The 25,020-nt window shown below is 31.1% G+C and overlaps 1 protein-coding gene and 1 non-coding gene across 4 annotated transcripts in view; both read right to left on the bottom strand.

Moving 5' to 3' along the window:
* Positions 1-25,020, bottom strand: part of LOC114880353 (mucin-4) — a 173,964-nt gene that overhangs the window by 141,210 nt on the left and 7,734 nt on the right. The window lies entirely within an intron of this gene.
* Positions 15,377-15,497, bottom strand: LOC114881077. Its single transcript, XR_003790207.1, has one exon. It is a non-coding gene; the product is annotated as a 5S ribosomal RNA (ribosomal RNA).

Here is a 25,020-nt window from a genome sequence, read left to right as displayed (position 1 = left end):
TCTTGGGTTGGGGGTTTCAGAGACTCTGGTATATTGCTTTGCTCAGGGCCCACAATGCCGTTGAGACGTCTCTGGTTTAAATATCAAGCAATCGAGTCTACTCATTGTTAGATTGCGAGTCAAGCGTTTTACCGCGGAACTAACCGTTTGTATGTATGAGTTTGTCGTACTTCGCAATGTAAGGAGTAACTAACTTTAATTTTTAATATCTTTTAAACATTTAGCCGTCTGCCCCCAAAAGGGAGTATAGGCGTGTTCAGCTCGACGAACTCTACAAGGTGGCAAAGTTTCATTAATAAGTGAGCGTTACACTTGGGTAGTTCTCCTCGTCAATGTAGAAAAACGAAGGAAGAAGTTTAAAGGTCTATATTCACGAGACACAAATTACGATGGAAATCTTTTCGAATCGTGCGCCTCTAATACAGAGAATTGCCGGATGTGGTTGACGTACGATTGAAAATAGACGCTTCCGGTTTCTCCTAACACGTGCGACACGTAATGTGTGCCACGGAACTTGACCGAAGCATAAAGCGAGAGTTCAATTGGAGAGCCTTTTACGTTCTATGCGATCTGCACCGACGATCGCACCGATCACAAATTCTCCTTCAACGCTTCGCTCGACAGCCTGTTATTGTTAATAAATGGAGTTCATTTCCTCTATTAGGATTGGAAAGCGAAACGAAGTAACTAGGGAATTGTCAGTACGCTGTTGCAAGTAATTAGGTAATTGCTTTCCTAGATAGTTCTACAGAATTAATGCAATCAGAATCAACTTCCCTTTAAAAATTATTTATTCAATGAAAGGTTAAACTTTGTTTTAAAGGACACGAAATTATTAACCATTTTATTTTTCATCTAACAGTTTCTGAGCCATAGAATCCAAAAATGTCATTCTTAACTTTAAGAACCCTGTGGTTTAAAAGTTATACGTATCTAAAGTCGAGCATTTTTAGTGTACTTTACAGGTTAGTATGACGCCATATTGCTTCTTATCCATGATGTGATTGGTCCACGGAGATAAGTATCAGAATGCTGTCGAAAAACTAACCTAACCTAAACTAAACTAAGACGCGCAAAATACTAATAGATGTAGATAGATATTTGAATCATTCTGCCAAACTGAACATTATCCACATGCTTCTGTCTGCAGCTTGCAACATCATTCATTGGACAAATTATGGAGAGAAACCAACATGGCGTCAAACTAACCTACAAAGTAATATTAAATACGCTCAAAATACGAATAACTTTTGAACCATTGGGTCCTTAAGGTTAAGACTTGCATCTCTGGATTCTACACACCGAAAACTATTAAACAGTAAACAAAAAAGTTAATAATTTTATATCCTTCAAATCAAAGTTCAGCCAAAATATCATACAAGTAATATTTTTTATACACGTTAAGTACATTAATTTTGTATTATTGCAAGTCTATATGAAATTTTATTCGAAAATTCAAATTACCTGCAGAAAATTTAACATAATTTACACGATGATTAACTTTATCTTATCATTATGGAATTTGTGTCGTCTCTACCTCTGCCAGTGGTAGCTGTTAAATCTCATAAATCTCGAGAGGATGAGTTGAAGTTTCAATGATTATCGAGCAAACGGTACCGTTTCTCATTCGTCAGATATGGATATGTGTAAGAACAAAGAGACTGCTTAACAAAGGAATATAAAAACTGGGATGATTAAAGTGCAAAGTTCCGATGAGTTTTTATCAAAAGAAATGTGAAACATCAGATTGTGAGTAAGCTAAAAACAATTATGGCAATAATTTATACTAGGTGTTAAAAAATGAACTTAGGCTGTTTTGGAATTTATGGCTTTAATTAATTTGGTAACAAAAATAGAGAAAAGTGGAAAGAACAATTATAAAATTGAAATCTAGTCATAAAAATATTCTTAACGTACGTATGGCTTTGGTGATGCATATATTTGTTAATTACAGAAAGAACGAACCTAAGATTTTATTTTTTTCAATTTTCTAATGTTGATGTAAATAAATTGAAATAATTATGCAACCTTGAAACTTAAATGCCAACATATTCTATTATAACATTATAAAAATATTATTGGACATCATATAACATCTACACTTTTCATTTGATCGCATATTTTAATTGTTTATCTGAAAATAATTATGTAAAAATATTCTGGACTTTATTGCTCCCATTCGTTTTCTAATTTTCTTTTAAACCATTCTTTCATATTTACCCTTATTTTATGATTTAATTTATTTCATAAAACGAAAAACAATAAAGAAGATATTCTTCTACATAATTGTATTCGTACACATTTATATATAATTGCCGATTTATTATCCTAATAAAATTTAAAAATTCTTAAAATGCTCACCTTAATGACAATTTGCACCAAACTTTCCTTGAAAATGTTGTAATATTCGTTTTGTATGCCATTGTACCGTCAATAAAAACAAATTTCCCCACATTCCCTTTATTATTAACAAAGATATATAGACCCAAAGTCACACAAAAGCACATTAATATCTGGATTTTTTAACCCTTTCAACATTACTGCATGTATTTCTGTACCAATGTTAATATTTATAAAATTAAGATATTAGCACTTAAAGGTATATAAAAAAATTCGTGTTGAAATAATTTCTGACACAAAAGTTTCTGCTTTTCCAATTTTGTTTCTAATACAAAAAGAGGGAATTATTTGTGTTTTTATAAAAAATATAAGCTTATTTTATTACAAAATTTGATATTAAACATGACATTGGCACTCTTTGTACCAAACCACAGATTTATTAGGTGTGCAAATTAATTCAGCGCCTTTTTTGTTTTTAATTAAAGATGTATCTTTAAAAAGTTATAGTAACTCCAATTACTGAAGTAATTTTTATTGCTATCATATTCTCGCGCCACTTTTCAAACAGAAATACAAGAAAAATAATCATTTGTGAATATAAATTAAACAATGTCTTAAAAAAAGAAGACAACAACCTTTACACTATCAATTTTCTCATGATAACCGAAACTTTATCACTCATAACATATAAGAAATAAAACGTCGTACTTTAAAAATATTTTAACATTTATTATAAACATTAATATTTTAAAAATTAATGACTCTGAACAGACACATATTTTGAAAATATACTAAAAAGAAAAATAAATTTTCTATTAACTCATATAAATATTCAGTATTACTTTTAAAAGTGGCAATTCACTATAAATATAAAAAATCGTAATAATAGGTATCAGCATCAATTTATATATTAAAGTTGTAGTTGAATTTCTCTGCACATAAAATTGTAGGTACAGATAACATTTGAAGCATGAAAACGTTAAGCAATGAAATCCCTAAGAGATCCTGAGAAGCAATAAGGATATAAGCGCGGGATTACATAGCGACTATTCAACAGAAAATGTCAGAGCTGGGTGCGCCGTTTGTAAATGTTTGTTGTGTATTATTCTGGGCCAATGGGAGAGTAAAGGTACACCAAGTAGTTACAATCTCTATGCCAACTTTCAATCCCTTTGAGACTCTTTTCACTAGAAATATCGGTAAATCGCCAACTTTTGTGAATCTAGTGGAGAGATTATTTGAAATCTTGAGATTTACTTTTAATACATTGCATGATCGAAATATTATATAATAAGATCTACACGGAATCATAAAATTGCATAGAGAAAATATTAGATAAATATTTTGATAAGTAATTATGAAAAAAATAATTAGCCATAAAACGAAGTTATACAAGAATAACGAATAATGTTTTGCACAATCAGGAATCCATGTAGAATTCCTATCTTTAATTTTTAAACAGTGGAGTCTAGGTCAATCGTGACCCTTTACAAAACGTATACAAGTATATTAACCTAAAGTTAAATACATCATTTTTAAACGAAAAGGTTTGATATATTAGAAGAAGAATTTTTATAAAGGAACACTGTAAGATTTAGAAAATGAAAATAATATGAAATACAAAATTACATTAAAATTTGGGCTCTCTCCATGGTCCGCCGGTACTAAACGGCGTCACTAAACTTTAGTGTGTTGAACGATGCCTATTGGTATTATAATAAATAAAGTTACTTACATTTTATTATAAAATGATTATTTTCAAAATTATCATTCTGTGTCATAAAAAGTGTCATAAAATAACACAATCACACTTCAAAGACGAAACAATTACAAAATAAATGAGTATGTTATTTAAACCAATATGTCAAATTATGTCATTTTTAAAGTGCCCAGAGCTGTTTGCAATAATATTTTCTCAAAACGTTCGAATTCCATTAATTTTTTCAAAGTTAATTAAAGTACAGTATTCAACACAGTCAGTCAGAAGTTACCTCAGCACAGTTAGTTGTACTCCAATTAGGAAATTAGTTACATAGTTGGTACAAGAACACAGTTAGAACGCTTGAATTCAGACAGGAATAATTATGTTTCTCGCATCTAAACATGTTGCCATTAGACATTTAATACAAAATAATAGGTATACCAAAACAAAGATCAGTCAACAAAGATATAAGATATAAATAAACTTTTAGATATAAGGTAAATCATCAGAATAATAAATTTTTTTCTAGACCAAGTGCACACAATATTCAATGTTCAACATTCATATCAAAAGCGCAACAACAATTTTATTTTATAATACATCAAAAAGTCTCATTGCTGGCACAGACGATTTTAAAAATATTAATTCTTCGTAAAATGATGACTAATAATTCAAACCCTTAATAATTCAAAATTATGATAAACGTCTACAATTAGGGCCCCAACGAGAAATCAATTAAAAAGAGGTAAATTCTATGTATTTTTACCCCTCGAATCCCAAACTGTTGATAAAATTTGGGGGTCGCTTGTATTTTTCAAGGTACATAGGTTACGTTAGGGTATCAGAAAAAATATAACTTACCACACGGCAAAAACTTGACCAGTCAACAATAATCTCCTTGAAAAGAATAACTTCAAAGTGTGAATTTAAACGAAGTGTTAAAAGTAGTACGTGGTTAGCCAATTCTAATCTTGATATCACGACGATTGCCCGTTTTATTGGATATTTTCTCATGATGCGTCCTCCGTGCTGTGCATTCTATGAACAGAAATTAGAACTGAGCAAGGAGACTATTGTTGACTGGTCAAGTTTTTGCCGTGTGGTAAGTTTTTTTCTGATAACCTAACCTAACCTATGTAGGTTAGTGACGCACTTTAAAAGTATTGTCTACCCCACAAAATCATTAACTTTTGAAAACCATGATTTTATATCAATATTTACCGCAATATCTTAGTAAATACAAGCGACCCCCAAATTTTATCAACAGTTTTGGATTCGGGGGGCAAAAATACATAGAATTTACCTCTTTTCAATTGATTCCTCGTTGGGGCCCTAATTGTAGACATTTACCAAAATTATATTATTTTGTTTCTAAATCACTTTTAATATTAATATCGTCAAAATTAAGATTGTAAGAATTTCTGTTTTTCCTATATCATTTTCCCTAGGGAAGCCTACTTTGCTCGATACTGTACTCTTAATTAGAATAAGCATATAAGTACTTAATGCATTATTCAACCTTTTTCAAACGTGAAGTGAATACACTTCCATTTCATGTTTCACTCTTTTACTACACCTTATGAAACATCCTAGACAATATACAATATGTCACACTGAACTTGAAAAGTTTACCTATTCAACGGTGCATAAAGTGTCTGGTACGAGCTTATGACTGCAGAATTCAATTCAATTAGACACACTATATGGTTCTTTTATACACGGACAGGGAATGGCAAGGATCTAGGTGCGCCATAGCGTTTCAGGCGGAATAAAGTGTACGTAGAAGGACTGAAACCGTAATCCGACCGATACAGCCAGTCTCTTGACCTGACATTTAATGTTGTTACACAAGTCTCAGCTACTCGCTGCTCTTTGTCCGCAAAGATGCTGCTATCTATTCAAATGACAGGGCAAAAGGTGAAACGAGTCAATGATCCTTTCGTCTTATTCTCGAGCGTACTCCGACTCATTGTTACTCGGGGTTTACGACTTTTCATGACATCAGTTGAATTGCGTAAGTGCCGTTTGAATTGTTCACGTGTTAGCTGTTTGTCTGAGGAGATGGTTGAGGTATGCTTGAAAACTGAGAAAGGAATGAACATACAAAATGTTTCATAATCAGGGCCGACCCTAGTGCCGGGCAAAACGGGCTCCTGTCCTGTGCTTCGCGATTCATTACTTTCAAAATATTATATGAAATAATTAAATTTTAGATAAATTGCAAATTTCTATAATAAAATACATGTGTTATGGTGCAGTTTCGTTACAATAGATTTCAAGGTTTTCTGCTGCTAATTAAATATTTTTAATAATCTCGACTTTCGTCTCGGGATTTGCAACTGCTAAGAACAGCTCTGTTCATAATAACAGGACAAAGGTTTATAAGGTTGTCCTACGTATATGGACATGAAATATTAGGTAAATTAATTAATTAATTTACTTTAATATTATTTTGGAAATGAATATTTTTTAATCCTTTTTATGGATTTCAAATGCTATTAATAAATGGCGCTAGAGTACCAATAATGGTAACGATTATTTTAATAATTGAAGGTACCATGATTTTTTAAAAATAAATCTTACCAAATTAATTTGTACAGCTAATAGCGGAAAATGTTATCAAGAAAAATTAAATGGCATCAAATGGAACATTTTGTGATGTATGTATATGTGAGCTTTGAAAGTGAAGGCAATTTAAACATTTCAAAGATCATCTCTACTGTTTAAAATGGAACTAAAGACAATTTATTTTTTGGAATATTCTGTATAAGATAAAGTTTAAAAAGATTAACAATTCATGAAATATTTCAAATTTAAAAACAAAATAGTTATTTTAGTCAAATTTAAAGAGTTTTTATTGGAATTGTGTAGTTCTTTTGACGTCAATAAATACATCTTATTATTCTCTACAAAAAAGTATTGAGTACACGAGTTGAAAATTGATTGGTTTGAAAGATATTTTAGGACTAGATTTAGGCTCTCTATGTTCTCCCTGGCCTCTACCTAGACTATTCCTAGGTTGACCCTAGACTATCTCTAGGCTCTACCTAGATTCTCCCTAGACTTTTTCTAGACTGTTCCTAGGATATCTCTAGGAACTAGAGTCTAGATCAGGGGCCGCCAAACTTTTTTGATCATTGACCCCTAAAAATTTGTTAATTCTCTTACCGACCCCCTCTATAAAAAAATGTTAAAAAAGAAAAAAAATTACGCATAACTTATACGTAATGCGTATAAAAATGAGGTCACGTTAGCTAAACTTTATTTACTATATTGTAATTACAAATGGCATTCGAAACGAAAATCGTATATACTGTGTTGCTGTCAATAAATTTGCGATTGAATAGCATTGGTATTTATCGACCCCTAATCGACCCCTAATTATATTATATCGACCTCCAGGGGTCGATATCGACCACTTTGATGATCCCTGGTCTAGACTATCCATAGGTTCACCCCAGGCTCTCCTCGTACACTCTCCCTAAAATATCTTTTAAACGAATCTATTTTTAGCCCAACTATCATAATACTTTTTATAGAAAGTAACAAAATGCATTGACGTTTAAATAAAACACATCATTCTTATTTAAATAAAGAAAACTGACTTTGAAATTCTTAGAACATCTCTATTCCCAGAGCCAAGATGTATCTTTAATTTTCTCTAATGAAATTGTTTCTATCTTATTCCATTTTAAAGCTATAATTTGGCCCAATTCCATAAAACACCCTATATCAACATATTTATTTAACCTCTTTGCTACTATGGACGATTATAGTAATCGAATGCAGAGCGTTTACATTTCAGAATAATAAAAATGCAATGGAAATTTTAAAACATGTAAAAGGAAAAAAGAACAATAAAATAGAGTATGTTTCAATTTTCTCCCTGACACGAGGGTTAACGGGTTTCGTCTGCATGCGATCCAAGCTGCCGATTATTATCGTTACGATTCAACTGGGCAGGTAACTGAATGACTTATGAGATCAGAAATGAAAAATTATTATAGCACAGACCATGTATTGCGTGGGTCATTGAGAGTGTCACGCGTGACGTGGGAGCGTGTGTACGCAAAGGTATGTCGGAGAAAATACGACGGAAACACGCACCAGGTCGGAGCACTGACAAGGAAAAAGAATGAAAAGGAAAGAGAAGGGAGAGAAAAGACCGCGTACATGTCAGACAATAATTTTTCTAATCTGTTACTACGCCCCGAGAACATGAATTACACCATGGGAGAGACTGACGTTGGAAACAGTCGACAGGAATGTCTTTTTGCTCCTGCCCCTTATTAAAATGATAATGACATGTGGCAATGGTCGTTGACAGTGGTAGTAAATGAAAATTGTCTGGGAATTGTTCACGATTTAGAGTTGAAGTTACAGATTTAAATTAAGAAGATTTTTGAAATGTACTTCTGCCAAAATTATATTTATTATAAAACAAATTACGGTCGACTCTCTTTATATTACTACGCACGTAGAAACGGAGCTCATAGAAATAGCTATATAGGAAGAGTCAAAGTTAATATTCAATAGTGTCTCATAATGGGAGTTGAATTGGAAAATTAATATTAGATGTTGTAATTACCAAGATAAGACTAGGTCATAATCAGTAAATGGTGATCCGGACCTAATCGTCGTCTCCAGAGTGTACGACGATATAACGCGGGTCTACTGCAGTTTGTACTTATTAATTTGGTAAAATAGTATTTAACATGGTATAAAAATGGGCATGTGTCATGAGAAATATACCTCAATTTATAAATTTTTGAAGCTCATAATTTATTAAGCAAGAAAGTGTAGATAATACAATATATTAAAGTTGAAAATTGTTATTTTGATTAATGAATATTATTTTGAAAATTTATAACTTCAACTTCAATTTAACAATATTGTAAGTTAAGAACAGGTATTGTATTTTAACCAAATGCCTTTCATTTAATCTCGTTTTATAACTCATTACTCTCTTCAACAATTATTAATTAAAAAGTGCATTTTCATTCAAGTGAATTATTTCGAATGCAATTAAAATTTTTTTCACGATAAAATATTTTATAATAATATACATAAGGACTTTATAATAAGGAATTTATAATAATACAACAGGTATTAGAATTACAAGCGTTCGATACATTTACATTTAAAATGAAAATGAATTAAAAAAAGTAAATAAGTAAAAGATAAAATATAAACTATATACAATTATTCGTTATCTGGACAAAAGTTAATATACATTTCAACAGGTTTGGTAATTATAACAATGGCAGATTGTGTTAGAAATGTTGACAAGTTAACCCTCGGACGGTGGACCATGGAGAGAGCCACAATTTTTATTAAATTTTGTATTTTCATTTACTAAATTTTGCACTGTTCCTTTAAAAACTATTCTTGCAATATATGGATTTTTTTCGTTAAAAATTATACATTTAACTGTAAATTAATATCCTTGCATATGTTTTGTAAGTTTGAATCACGATTAACTGAGGCTCCGCTGTTCAAGGATTAAAAACCTGTTATCTTACTTAGCAAATTAGTGTAAAATTTAAGCAGTAAACCTTTCTCAAATAAAGAAAACAACATTCTTGACATTTTACTTAATTTGCATTTATTAATAACTGCAAGCTGAAAATTGGATTTTTATAAAACAAAAGTTGTTTTGATAATTCGTCCATAATAATAATAATAATTCTTCAACAATTATCTCACGAAAACAATTGAAGGAATACTTACTACTATCACTTAATTTCTTTATTCTTCTTTACAAAATCTTAAATATTTTGATGATTTGACTTCACTTTTTAATTTCAATACGCGTAAGAAACAGATAATGATTTAAAACAAATAGTCGATTCCGTTTTTCTTTTCTTTATGAAGCTAGAATTTATAATTACATGAATCATTCCTTCAATACAAACAAACGTTCAATGCTCACAACGAATGACAAAGATAATACAGATTCTGAATATTCAGAACTTACATAAACATTCCTGATAAATTCACGAAAAGGTATTCGCATACATGTTGTAAAGTAGCATTTCAATAGAACCGGTGTTCACTATTCCAAACAATACATACTAGTTTTTAATAAGTATGTTTTATTCTACGTTCTACAAACTAATTGTATAGAAATAATAATGTTTAAAGAAGGAAGTAAGAAAAAAAATATTGTACGTCGAATTTATTAAGTATAAGTCAAAATCTCGAATTCGTAGCTTTCAACCGAAGATATTTATCAGCGGAGATTAAAACGGTACTCTTTATATGTAACCGTATAAAAAGTTTCTTTGTACGTGCACAGGTACTACACATACGCGTTCGAATACCGTAAGATTTCGTCTGGTAAACGGAGACCTGCAGCATCCACGCATGAAAGGAATTAACATGAAAATACTCCGTAGTTGAAATTATAAATATTCATGAGCGACGATTTACGTGAGAAGGAAGATGTATTACTTTGAATTTATATTGATTTTAACGAAAATTTTTACGTTATTTTATTAAGTAACATGAACTTCCAATTTTAAAAGTTTATTGAAAATAGAAAAATGTTGCTTTTTTTCTAAATGAAATTAACATTAAAATATGACAGAACTAACAAATATTCGTAAATAAATGTAAAACATAAATAAAGTTCTTTGTGTTTCGTTTAAAAATAAAACGTATTAGATGTAGCATTTGATGTTGTGGACTCTCGTTATATTGCTACATGAACGCCTGACTCATAGATTTTCAAGCATGTTAGTGCTACTCTTCTACCATCGTAGCCGACGAAAATAATACAATTTTATCTCCCTTTTCTTCTTCAACTGAAAGTTTGGCAGTGAGGAAAATTCTCTGCTCCTTCCGCGACAATACAGGGTCTACCATTTATCTTGGAGCCCGAACGCTAAAACTCGACAAATGCACGCTGCTTGCCGAGCCGAGCCGAGCCGACTCGAAGTTCCACTGCTCGTCGTGCATACCCATATCCCGAATCGATTCTCGAACCAAAATTCGGTCGATTACCAACTTAACTCTAAGGATTTTTACATCGCTCCTCACAGTTCTCTACATGACATTATACTTTCAGCAATGGTTTGCAGAGGGCGCATCTATCGAATTTTAGCGCTGTTGCCACATTCATGAGTTCACGCGCGCACGGGTTCCGAGATAAATGGTAGACCTTGTATAACAAGAATCTACTGTACTACTGATAAACGACACAAGGTTATTAATAACAATGACGATTATTTGAATATTCGAAGAGACAATAACGTTTGAACAGTAAATCTTCAATTCAAAGAAAAAAGGTACTAAATTAATTTATACTTCTAATATAACAATATTAGAATTAAGTGATACTGAACATTTAATGTTTTTAGTAAACCTAGGAGATCTGGTCCAATCAACTCACAAACTATAGTTGCATACAGGAAAGAATGAAGATTTCTGGAGCCTCGGAGCTATCAAAGCTTCTGGAGCCCCTTTGGTTAATAAACTTATCGTTAGTTCAAAAACTGAAATTTATTGTAAATAAAATTATATATGTAGGAAAGGGGAGAAAAAGGCGTTTCGTCTCGAGATCATTTGTCAGATTCGTCAGTGGGGCTAACAACAGACAATCCTTGCCTCAGATACCTATCATACCACAATTCGGAACTTCTATACAGAGTGATCCTCTCGCTAGGGGACACAAAGGAACACTGGCGACAATGTACCCCTTGACCTCACCATAAAGAGGTCCGTATTGGGGACCTACCCGGGCCGAGACGACTCTGTGTGTCTTCATGTCTTCATGGTGCGGTCAAGGGAGTCATTGTCGCCAGTTCCTTTGTGTCCCCTAGCCAGAGGATCATCCTGTATATTCGAACCGTATGCCAGGCGACCGCTTGCGAGAACACTGTCACCGATCTCTCGCCGCCACCAAACGGTCCCCGGCCCGAACTAAAGGCGTCCGGGGAGACGAAACCCTCCTCTCCCTCTCCACTTAAACGCTTACATGTAACATTTAATCGTGAAAAAAAGGGCAGCATAAAAGAAGTTCTATTCAATATTTTTTAACATAGTAAATGGAAGGCTTATAAGAACACTTCCTGCAAGGGGAGACTCGGGGCTATAGTCCGCCTTAGACCTTCCCTTAATTCGCCGCTGATTATATATATCAGTGTCTATACCTATTGTGTGCAGTTGATAAGATGATTAGTTACAACGGATTACGAATGAGTAACAAAACTTAATTACTAACCTAAGAAATTTTTTCCGACATAATCAATTTGTTTGATAAGAATTCCAATATCTATTAAAACTTTTTATCGAATCATTTTTAGACTCTACAAGCGACTTAACATTGCAACGTTTACATGACTCATTGTCAGAATCAAGTTTACCTTATCAAATATTATTTTCCTCTATTTGTCACTGTTATCATAAACGCTGGTTTGCAAATATTACAATACAATAAGAATGTATGGACATAGAAAATATTAGTTGACAAAATTAAAAATTTTTTTTTACACAAAATAAAATAAATCTTTTATTATTAGATTAACACACACAAGGTCCAGATAATAAAATATAAATAGCATAACAATAATAGAGTATAACAGTAGTAATAAAATATGCAAAGTGTCCCACGATAAGGGCCGTTTGATATAAGTACTGAACGGTAGATAGGATAAAAATGTAAATAGAATATTATCGTCATTTTTTATGTAGCATATCATTTTGCAAAAATTTGTACCTTTTCAAGTTACAATGAATTTTTAAGTTTCATATGTGCACCTCTAATTCTTAACCATTGCTGTCATTCAATGTTTAACTTTTGAATGGCTGACCATGGAGAGAGCCTCAATTTTAATTTAATTCGGTATTTTATATTATTTTCATTTTCTAATTTTAACACTATTCCTTTAAAAATTATTCTTCCAATACATGAAGCTCTTCGTTTAAAAATGTTACATTTAACTTTAAATTAATATACTAGTAAGTATATGTTTTGTAAGTTCGAGTCATGATTGACCTTGGCTCCTCTGTTCAAGGGTTAACACTTTAAAGGCTGCTGTCACATATTTGTAACTTCAGTACTCAATTGTTTACATTATTATTCTTCACCTTATTTTTAGTCCATTAGATGCAAATTGTAATTTCAGAATGACTAAAATTAATAATTTGCTATCAATAATTGTTATTAGAAGAAAAAAGCGTAAATTGCAAAAGTTATCAATTTTATAAAATCTGTGTTCGTTAAAATGTTAAGAACCATTAGAGTCTCAAAATTCTTTCAAAGACATGCACTGAACTCGTTTTCTCTGAATTTTCATCATATGAACACAAAAATGAAGCATTTCGTTTAAAAGACACGAGATAACCATAGTGCAACCTTTAGAAAGTTGAAGGCAAAAATTTGTTCACAATGGTATTCTACATAAAAAACGATAAATTTCTTTTCATACTTTTGCCCTATCATTTAAGGTTCAGTAATTATATCTGACAGCACTTATCGTGAAAACATATGAAACAAATAACATTTGATTATTCATCGATAATACAAAGAGCTGTACGTGATAACGATAAATGAAGATTAACTAAAACACTTCGATGATAATGATATCAAACTGTATGTACGCATTCTGTTAAAGAAACATTCATTTTGTATTTGAATTGCACTCATTTTGCAGCTGGTATTACTTGAACCTGGCATTTGCGAACATAATCAATGAAGTCTACAACAGTAGTAATAACACAATATTTGATGATAAATATTTAAAAATGAAACAGAAAATGGAACACCTAATATTCTTAACATTTTCATATCATAATTAAAAATATGAGAAATGTGTCCAACATTCCATTGAAGAAATATCGAAAGCAGAGGAATTTAGTACTAAATAAAATGTACAAAAGTAATTACAAACTCTAGTTATTATTATAGAACTAATAGATTTAAAAATTATGCACTTATATTAAAATTAATATCTGCTGGTTTTCACTTTTTCCATAAAGTGCCTGGTATTATGACACATTTTCAAATAAATATTTTACGTAGATAATAGAGAAAAATAAGAACAACATTTTATTTAACATTATTTTTATCCTCTCGAATCATATTTTTCTCCTCTGCTCTGTTTCTGTTATAAAAAATAAATTAGACATTTAAAATGTTCAAGTTAGGTGGAACACCTTGTATATTATTTTGCTGTTCAGTTACTTCAATAGCGTAAACATTCTAAATATTATGAATATAAACATTCCATTTACAGTGGGACCCTTTTATCCACGAATTCAATAGCCGCAGTTTCACTTATCCGTGATTGACAGTAGTATGAAATTCAATTATGTAATCTATCTCTAATAAGTCTGTATAATTCTGTTTAGAAAACAAGCATTTAGTACAATATTGATATTAAATACATATTATTTTAGAGAAAATCCACATTTCATATAATAAATGAAATACATGTAGATATTATCATAGGTATGTATGGCATGTACAGTATCGAGCACTGGGTTTCCGATCTCCCCTAAAGACACATTCGGTTTCCCGGATTTTCAGCTCTCCCCGTAGACTTCCTCTTCACTGGGCTCCTGTCCGTCCCCATAGAAGGCCTCAGGTAGAATGACGATGTAGGGGAGAGGATTCTACATACATGTGTAGGTCTACGTCTATGACCTCCCACCACTTACGTATAAACGATTACGCGAGAGAATTTGAATTGATATTTATGTTATTAAACATATTTCTTAATTATATACTAAATTTTATAAAATTGATTAATTAACAGTTATATTATTTTAACTGAAATTAACATTTTAACATTTTAAATTTAACTTTGAGATTAACATTTTTAAAATTTCTACTTCCCCTGTAACACGATTTTTCCTAGGGAATTGTTTTTGCTCCATACCATACATATAGACATAATAGGATTTGCTACTGTCCACTGATTTCGGTATCTGCGGAACGTCTTGGAACCAATCCCTACAGACAGGGATCCTACTGTAGAATAGAAAATTTTTAATTTAATATTGTGAAAGGTTTCATCGCGATCGGTTCATTCCTGGCAGAGTAAACGCCGAAAAATATAAATGAAGCATTACGTTTTTTGCAATAAAAGTCGTTAGCAATGAGAAAATGCAAAATGTTTTTTTAACGAGATTATTTGGGAGACATACTCTACAAGATGCAAAACGTTTCGTTCCGATTTGTCCATCCGCCTCGGAGTAATCGGCAAACATAAAGAACAAAAATACTGATCGAATTGAGTAACCTCCTCCTTTTTAAGTCGATTAAAAATTAAATAGAAGAGAGTTTTATCTAATATGGCTGTCAGTTTTTTTTTATTTAAAAAAAAAAAGAACTAACAGCACGCGGAGTTCCCAAGCGGTCACCCATCCAAGTACTATCCGCGCCGAACTTAGCTTGACTTCGGTGATCGGACGAGAACCGGTAGTAGTCCTAAGTCGTATGGCCGTTAGTTAAAAATAGGGATTTTATTAGAGCAGAAAATGGTTAAAAACTGAAGAAATATACAATGCAATTCAAAACACAATTAGTTGTTTATATCCGTGGTATTCCATTGCATAATCTACTGCGATTGCGTAAAATAAAAATGTGGTTAATACAGTTGTATTTCCGAAAATCTGTCAAATGCGATTCGGCTGAAATTTTTGCAGATAGCTTCATTTTACATAAAAAAAATATTTGCGAGAAAGATTTAATCTTTAATATGTTTCTCAGATGTAAAAAATCCAAATTTCTAAAAAAAAAATTATGTAAGTTAATATTGTAATGTCGATAATTTAAAGTATTTTTATCACCTAAAGTTTGATGCCAGCGCCGGATCAAGGGAGGTCTAAAGGGAATTATAGTCCCGGGCCCCACTTTCCAGAGTTTGGAATTCACTACAATTTTTATAAATTTTAAATGCAATTACTATTGTAGAAACCAATCCCCTCCTTTTAAACTTTCTAAATCATTAAATTATTAAAATGTAGGTGTTTAGTGGAGGGGGAGAGGGTTTCGTCTCCTCTGTCGCCTTTGGTTCGGGCCGGGGATCGCTAGGTGGCGGCGAGAGATCGGTGACAGTGTTCTCGCAAGCGGTCGCCCGGCATGCAGTTCGAATATACAGGGTGATCCTCTCGCAGCCGGACACAAAGGAACCCTGGCGACACTGAACCCCTTGACCGCGCACCATAAAGAGGTCCGCATTGTCACATGCCAGCTTCATGGTGCGGTCAAGGGGTTCATTGTCGCCAGTTCCTTTGTGTCCGGCTGCGAGAGGGTCACCCTGTATAGAAGTTCCTAATTGCGGTAAGATAGATGTCTGGGGCAGGGATCGTCTGTTGTCAGCCCCACTGACGAGCCTTTTTCCTCCCCTCTCTTACATACATGAAATTCTTATTGTTAGTTTATCATTATGGAGCAACAACTGAAGAAACGAAAACGACAATAACAGTAAAGGGTAGATAAAAATCCTTATATCTCTTTTTAATACGTTTACAATCAATGGTTTTATAGAAAATAAATGACACAATGGTAATAGAAAGGGATAAAAGGCCAACGGTCCTTTCACAATTTCCACAGTTATGGCATATGCAGTTCAATCTACAGGTTTCCCTATAGAACACATAGGAAAACAAAAGACAGTTTCTGAAAGAGAGTGGCAGCGAAAAGACCATTTGAATCCGTTCATTGTTAGCTATTCAAGTGCAGATACGAACTTAACGACCGGAAATCATAACTGCGAAACGAATTTCTTAACGAAAATGGTAAATAAATAATTAATACCCTTAACTTTATTTGGACCACATTTCACTTTAATCTCAACAAAATCCTTAATATTAAGTTGACAAAGTAAAGTAAAAAACAATCTATTAACTATAAAAACAACAATTTTTAGTTCAGTACTTTAAGTGTAAAAGTTTGATGTTTTTTAAAATTCTAAATGAATTTAATACGAAAATTCCAAATGCTCATTGCTTTTACGATTAATAAACATTTTATTAGTCACTATTGTGATGATGACGTATCATAGGACAATAGTACAACTAGGGAGATTAGAAAAGACAGTTAACCCCCTATTATAAAATTAGAAACATTTTTGCTAATGAATATCGAAATATTTTCAAAAATTATTTATAAGAAGTTGACAGTAAACGAAAATGAAGAAAATTAGACTTAATATTACAATGGACTCTCGCTATATTGCCGGGCGAGCGATTTGTTCTTGATATGGATTTTCAAGCATTCTAATGCGACACTTTCACCATATATCTCCATTCGCGTCAATCTAACGAGAGTGTCCTGTATGACGATATTAATAAGATATGAAAAAAAGTTTTTTGACTTCTTATAAAGTACTAATGTACACTTATTGTTCCAGATGATATATTTGTAACGTATAATTATAAAAAAAAATAAAATTTATAATACACTATTCTGTAGAAACCAAAATCTGAGGAAATTATTTTTACGAATGTTTGTGTTGGAATAATAGTAAGTATTTATGTTCTAGAGTTAAAACAATACAATTCAAATGTTTACGATTTTCGTAAGTGATTTTATGTTGGAAATGATTTCTTAGGAATTCATTCTCAGATATTTTTTAAAAATGCCATGTTTTAAAATCCTTTGTTCACAGGATTCTTAAAAATGGCCAAACTTTATTCTTATCGATTTCCTATTGGCAAACGTTAAGATTTGGAGAAGAACTCTGGCGGATGAGCTGTTTCCGGCATTTCTTAAAGAGTACATTTTGCTTTTGAAGTTCTGTAGATATACGAGGAGAGAATTAAAAGTCTGAAAAATTCAATGCTTCAAATTCTTGAAACACAATATAAATGTAAATCAATTTTTGATGGGATGTCGCGTTTTTCTTTAATATATTGGATGACTGAGATCGGCGGCTCGCGACTTTTGGTGATGGAGGATTGGGATAGGATTTCAATCTAACGAGTGAAATCAAAAGAAGACGTTATGTTTCAGTTGAAGCTTATTGCGTTTTAGTTCTTTGTCTCAAAGATGATGATTTTACGTTTTAATATTCATGCATAATGCAATTTATATTTTTTGTTTCAATGATTTTTAAGAGTTTAATATGTGTTTAGTTTCAAGTATTTTCTTACATATAATAAATATCATAGAAGATGAAAGTGTTTAATATTCTTCAATCCCACAACATCTTTTTATTATTTCTATCATAGGGATATTAAAATTTGTATTTATGTATGTATTACTTTTTAGCATTCATCAAATGATATTTTGTTCTTGCAGTATAAATTTTTATATAATAGGAATATCACCTCTATTAATCATCATAGATTAAAAATAATTTAATTATAAGTTTTTATTACTTTTTAATAGAATTTGTGAAAATTTACCGGTGTAGGTACATCTCCATTTACCAACTCGATAAACTTCCCCTGTGGTTTTCTTCATCCTTCCCACTTACACGCCACAGAATCGTTCCACAACGATGAGAAAAAGCACTTCTCAGGTGAGTCAGCCAGTTGTTTCTTTCGCAACTTTCTAACGTCATTTACACGCTCGCGAATCCGTGTCCAATCACTTGCATGCAACCCGACACGATTCACCACAAATGAACACGATTATTTGATAATATTCCCTCATTTCACTTGACATGAGCTGAGTTTTACGTAAGCACACAGTTACAACCCATGCAAATATTCGAAATATTTAAACAGAGTTTTGAATTTTCTCATAATATTTGCTTTAGAAGCTGATTTCTGATGTAACTAGAATTCTTTTGCTTGGTGAACTAGGTCCCGTAAAAATTTTGAGATCTTGAAATTTTTGAACTCTCGAACTTTGGAATTTTAGAATTTTAGAATTTCAGAAACTTAGAATTTTCAAATCTTGGAATATTGGGATTTTGGAAATCTGCATTGCTGGAATTCTGAAATTTCTAAATTTTGGAGCCTTAGAATATGATAATGGTGAAGGTTCTGTCTACATTTTTTTTTCTTTATCTTTAGAAGGGGAGTTACCGTAGCCCTTGCCTAGTTATTAACAATATTTCATTAAAATACATAAGTAGCACAGCGACGTTTCATATCCACACAATTTCCAAGGTCACGCAAATATTTGTAAATAAATTTACACATGAAATGTTTAAAAACTTTTTGCCCTATTTTGGACAATATTAAAAAAATTAAAAACACAGGTTTACAATTGCGACAGATACTTTAAACAAAAAGTTCATTTGTATAAGATTTTATAACATTCACTTTACACACAAATTTTAACTAATTTTTTTCTATTATCGCTAATTAAATTAGATTTTACCTACAAAGCTAACTAATGAATAATAACAAGCATATGAAACATAATTTTAAACATGATTATTCATTATTATGTACTCATGAATACGTTACTGTATTATTGCATTTTTCTCTCCTGAAACGTGTCGTCTGTTTCAGAAATTAAATATGGACATTTTAATTTCTTGGAAAGCATTATTTCCGTTTCAATTTTGTTATTTATCAAGTCTTTATCATTACTGAGAAGTATTAACTTATCAGTACTTTAAGTGTAAAGATTTTTTATTCTCGACGATAATAATTAAAAATACCGGATGCAATATCTTTCATAATTAATTATCTATTAGATAAAATAAATATTAGATTATAACTTAACGTTTTAAGTTTTTAATAATTAACAATACATTTATTTAATTAGTTTAAAATCAATTATTTAATTTTTTTTTAAATTTAAGTATTTAATTATTTTCAAAATGTTTTAACCTAATCCTAATTATGCGTAACATTTCAATATAGGTACAGCAATATGTAAATAAAGATAATTGTGAAATTAATATTAATTCAATTAAAATATCATAACAAAATATGCTTATAACCATTTATATTATAATAATGCAGTATATTACGTACGAAATGCTGTTGATTTAATTAATCCAATTTACTTTCAGATTAACTTTATATAATAAGATTTGCTATTCTAAGTTTTCAGCAGTGTCTGATCTAAGGATTCGTACAAGTCTCACTTCTTTAAAACTAGAAGGTCACTGAAATTCTTAATCACTTTTCATATTAATAAAAAGGTAAAATAAATATTAATATCTATTAAATTAGTAATTCAATATTTTCTTTACTAATAGTTGCAATTGCAGCATAATATAATAGTAATAATTATAATTAAATATTGTAATAATACAAATTATAGCTTAATTGTTACATTATATACTATTTTTATAATTTATTATTAAATTTGACCAGTTAATTTTAAGCATCATATACTTCTGTTTTACGTTTTAAAACCTATTAAAATTCTTCTATTAATTAAATATTAAATTCCACCTTTCAAATGTAAATGTTAAATAAATTAATGTTAAAATTCCAACATTGAAACTTCAATTCAAATATAATAATTATTGTTAATAAATATTTATGATTCCACATTTAATTAATATTTAATTTAATTTTAAGTAATCATGTAAATGAAATATTTTTTAAAAAACGGAAGTGAAAATAAATTGAATAGAATCATGGTTCTTTAAAAACATGAATTTTTTACTTCTTCCTTTATTGGTAACACTTAACCAAAGGGGTTCATCAATGTCGAGTTCATCAAAGAAAATTGCTACTCTGATATTGCCTCGTTTTTCACGTTTTCCTGCGGCGCTATTCAAGGAAGAATTGCGACAGATCCAATTATGCTAATTTGACGACTCTCTTCATACGGTATTTCAATAAAAAAGATCCTTCACCTTTCTGTACGCAATCTTTGTGATATTTTTACCATAAAAATTGAATACCATTTTGTGGAAACATCATTGATTGAAACCAATTAAATAGTCAAAGGTACTTTTTATTTTTTAATTGAATTGTCAATTATTTTTTAAGCACATTCATTCAATACAAAAAATACAAATCAGTTATTTAGTCACAGAACTGCTATTATAACAGTAATTACTAAGTTTATAATAATATACAATATAATAGTATAATAATAAAATGTAATAATTATCGTTATTATGATTGCAAAATTATTTTCATCACTTCTATTTAAGCACACAAAGTTTAAACAAATAAAAAGAAAATAATTGTAACAAAATTTTTAAATAAAATACAAATTTTATTTGTAAACAACTTTTTGACATATTGACAAAAGTACTATGTTTAAACAATATTTTGTATTATATTATATTATGTACTACAATATCTGTTATTTATTTTAAATTTTGCAACAATTTATAAAATTATTTTTCCTACAAGATGCAATTTTTAGAAAATCCAACTTACATTAAATCTATCTTTAAAGAATTTCAATACACCTTTTGTACTTTCACACGTTTTTCTTTGTGTACTTTCAAGAAACGAAAGCGAACCTGTTTCCTGCAGCTGTTAATCCATCATTCAAGCAAATCAAACAATTCAACAGACTTCCACAAAACTCTGACAAACTGCAATTATTTTCTCGTTACTGGATCCCATCTGTTTCGAACCTATCTTCGTAAATTATTCAATCAAAATCGAATTACTCAAGAAATTTCAGATTTTCAAACTATACGATGCGTCGTTATCTTCAGCGTATATTTACCTTTCATATCGCCTGGCTCATCGGTGACCCACAACGTATATAAATACCGAAACTTTAATTGATAATATTATAGAACAGTCAGAACCATCAAAATTTTACATTTCTTATTTTAACCGTCGAAAGATTAATGTTGAAACAATCGTAAACCAGATCTACGAAACGTATATGTATAGGGGAAAGAAATACTGTCAATATTATTTATTTTTTTAAGTAATCTAGTAATCAAAAATGAAAACACAAACGACTTATAAACAATCTACAATCCTTAATAACTTCATTAATTTTGGAATTTTTTATGACAGTATAGAAAATGGCATTTTTGGCCATTACACCCCATAAGTGGGGTAATATCATCATTACTACAAGGCGTTGTAGTATTCTTTAATAATGAATAATCTAGCAAGTAAATCTTATGACATAAATAATAATGAAAACTGTTGATAAATTTTTGTAGTTATTGAATCTACCATCCGAATTCCAGTGTCCATCAAGATCTAAATGGCGTTCTTTTTTAATTGAAATGAAATAATAGATAAGTCTTGAAAAATTGATAAAGTATTATGACAAACAAAATAAAATAAAATAGTTGAACTTTCGTTTCTTATCCATAAACATTACATTTCGATTGATTTGATATTTCCTTATTAAAATACTAATTTTAAGATTTTAGAGCTTAACATTTTTACTATTTAATATCATTTTTAAACTAAAAGCAATCGATTTCATATTTTTTTCTGATTATGAAGTTCATATTTGTAAACAAGGTAATTTTATTTTGAAATTAAAAGGAAGTGGACAGATATTTTCGGTGTATTGTATTATTGAGGATATGTTCTTTACGAACATACAAGATTTGTGTTATTAATAAAACAATAAATCGTACGTCAAAAAGAACGCGTTAACTTCATACGAATAATTCATTAACTAGCGTAACGTGAATCAAGCAATATTTGTATTATTATAAAAGTATATTCTATAAACTTTCACCCCAGCATTAGTTTATTTTAGTTTACAGTGCGCTTCTATGTAACACAAAACAAAACACTTGGTGCGAGTGAATAGCATCTCTAGTTTGAAAATGTTACATGAAAACTATGATTATAAAATCGTACAATACTATTTTTTTATTTTATATTTTTCATTCAGTTGGTTTGTACAATTAATTCTTGAAAAATAAATCGTCAATTTCAATTCATCTGTTTAGTATTTGCAATCGTTATATATACAGGGTGTCCACAACCACCCGTCCAGGGGTGTTGACTTCTTAGATAAGCATATCGGCAAAAATGTTTGGGATAAAAGTTGCAGGAATCAATGGAGGACGTAAGTCCATAACCTTGTATTTGACCTTCGGATCCATTTTCAAGGTTATTTGGAGGTCAGTACGTGTTTTTTAAATAGGAACCCCTATTTTTGACTACGGATTCTGAAAGAGCGCGATATTTCACGTTCAGATATGTACTCTTATGTCTTAGATTCAAATGACTTCTAGAGGCCATTCAGAGGTCAAATCACTGTTTAGTGGTAAATAAAAAATGACACCAAATACAGGCATTAAGATTGAACGAGGCATCTGATTCATAAACTTGTCTCCGACGTTAAGCTTGTTCTCCATTTCCGAGGTCATTGATAGGTCGACTTACGTTATAACTCGACCTCGAGTTTGGATAGAATACTAGACCCGAATAATAACATTCGTAAATGTTCATCCATCAGACAGTGATTTGACCTCTGAATGGCCTCTAGAAGTCATTTGAATCTAGGACATAAGTACATATTTGAACGTGAAATTTCGCGCTCTTTCAGAATCCGTAGTCAAAAATAGGGGTTCCTATTTAAAAAGCACGTACTGACCTCCAAATAACCTGGAAAATAGATCCAAAGATCAAATGCAAGGTCATGGACTTACGTCCTCCATTGATCCCTGCAACTTTTATCCCGAACATTTTTGCCGAATATGCTTATCTGAGAAGCTAACATCCCTGAACGGGGGGTGGTTTTGGACACCCTGTATATACTTTTTAGAATCTACAAATATAGATTTAAAATATATAGATAAATAATCAATAAATCTGCTGATAGGCGCAAAACTGGTGTTATTTGCCCACCTCCTTTCATTTATACTACATATTACAAATTTTAAGTGGCCCCCCATCATTTGCGTATAAACGTTTACACCGGAAAATTTAAATTAATATTTACTTTGTTATTTCTACTTTTCAGTAATCTACTAAATTGTACAATATATAATAAGTAAAAGTTATATTACTTTCTTTCCAAATTACTTTTAATATTAATATTTTTAGAATTTCTGCTTTCCTTATATTGCCATGATTTGATCACCGTCTACAGTCTGGAAATTAATTTTAACAACATTTTCACTGCGACGTGAGAAACTGGAATTGCAAATCGCTATAAACAAACAGCTTAGTTATATACAAAGGAATTGTGCAACAATAAGATGTTACGCTTCGTTGCGATGACGAAAGGAAGTAAAACGTGAAAAATACACATGTATGAATGTGTCATTCGAAAGTTCCGTGGTATTGTAGAGGGTTAACATCCTATTGGTACGAATAGAATCAGTAAAGGTAGCTTGAGGGTCTCGTTAAACGTTCTTCATCGATTCTCGAGCAGGTATCGAAAGAGCCGTCTAAATCCGGTTCTACATCGACGTAAGATGAGTTCCTCGTGGTCGCCATAAAAAGTTAAAAATAAGACGTGGAAACTGCAAGCGAGGACAATTGACCGCAAAGTTAACCGCCAAGTCTTGTAATAAAGAAAGATAACTGGACGAGGCTCAGTGGTACCAACATATTCAAGGATGTTTCCAGGAGAGTTTAGCGACTAGACCAATAGTCGGTCAATAGAAAGTACATACAATACAGGTCGTGACAAGTCCTATAAACCGTTACGACACGGCTCGTTCATTCAAATACCTACTTACGTATGGTTTGTGATCGATAAGGATTCTTTCAACGAGTTTCATGTCTGAGATACTTAACTACAGGGAAAGTAACGATTATGCGAAATTCATATTGCCTTTGTCTATTTATGTATATACATGGATTACCATTACCAGTAAGCTAAGCTGTACACTCGTTGGAGAAAATGAAGAAACAAAGTCATTGGGGAATTATGTACAAAATTAAATGCAGAACGTTATAACTATATAGTATATTTAAAATGATTTATATAGTTTAACACCATTGGTATAATTAGGTAAGGGCGAGGGTGGACCTGAACTTTCCCCCCAAAATGTGGACATTGATTACCCTTAAATTTTAAGAATTCAAAATTTCAGAATTCAAAAATTATGAAATTATGACTCCCTGTATACTTTGTTTCCTAATGCTTAATTTTTTAAATAATATTTTCACTAAGTTATTCAATACTAATTTTGAGGACATAACTAAAAATA

This window comes from Osmia bicornis, chromosome 14 (genome assembly GCF_907164935.1).
Source record: "Osmia bicornis bicornis chromosome 14, iOsmBic2.1, whole genome shotgun sequence".
In the NCBI taxonomy this organism is placed as follows: Eukaryota; Metazoa; Arthropoda; class Insecta; order Hymenoptera; family Megachilidae; genus Osmia; species Osmia bicornis.
Note: the sequence above shows the minus strand (reverse complement) of the source record. Positions and strands in the feature narration are given on the sequence as shown.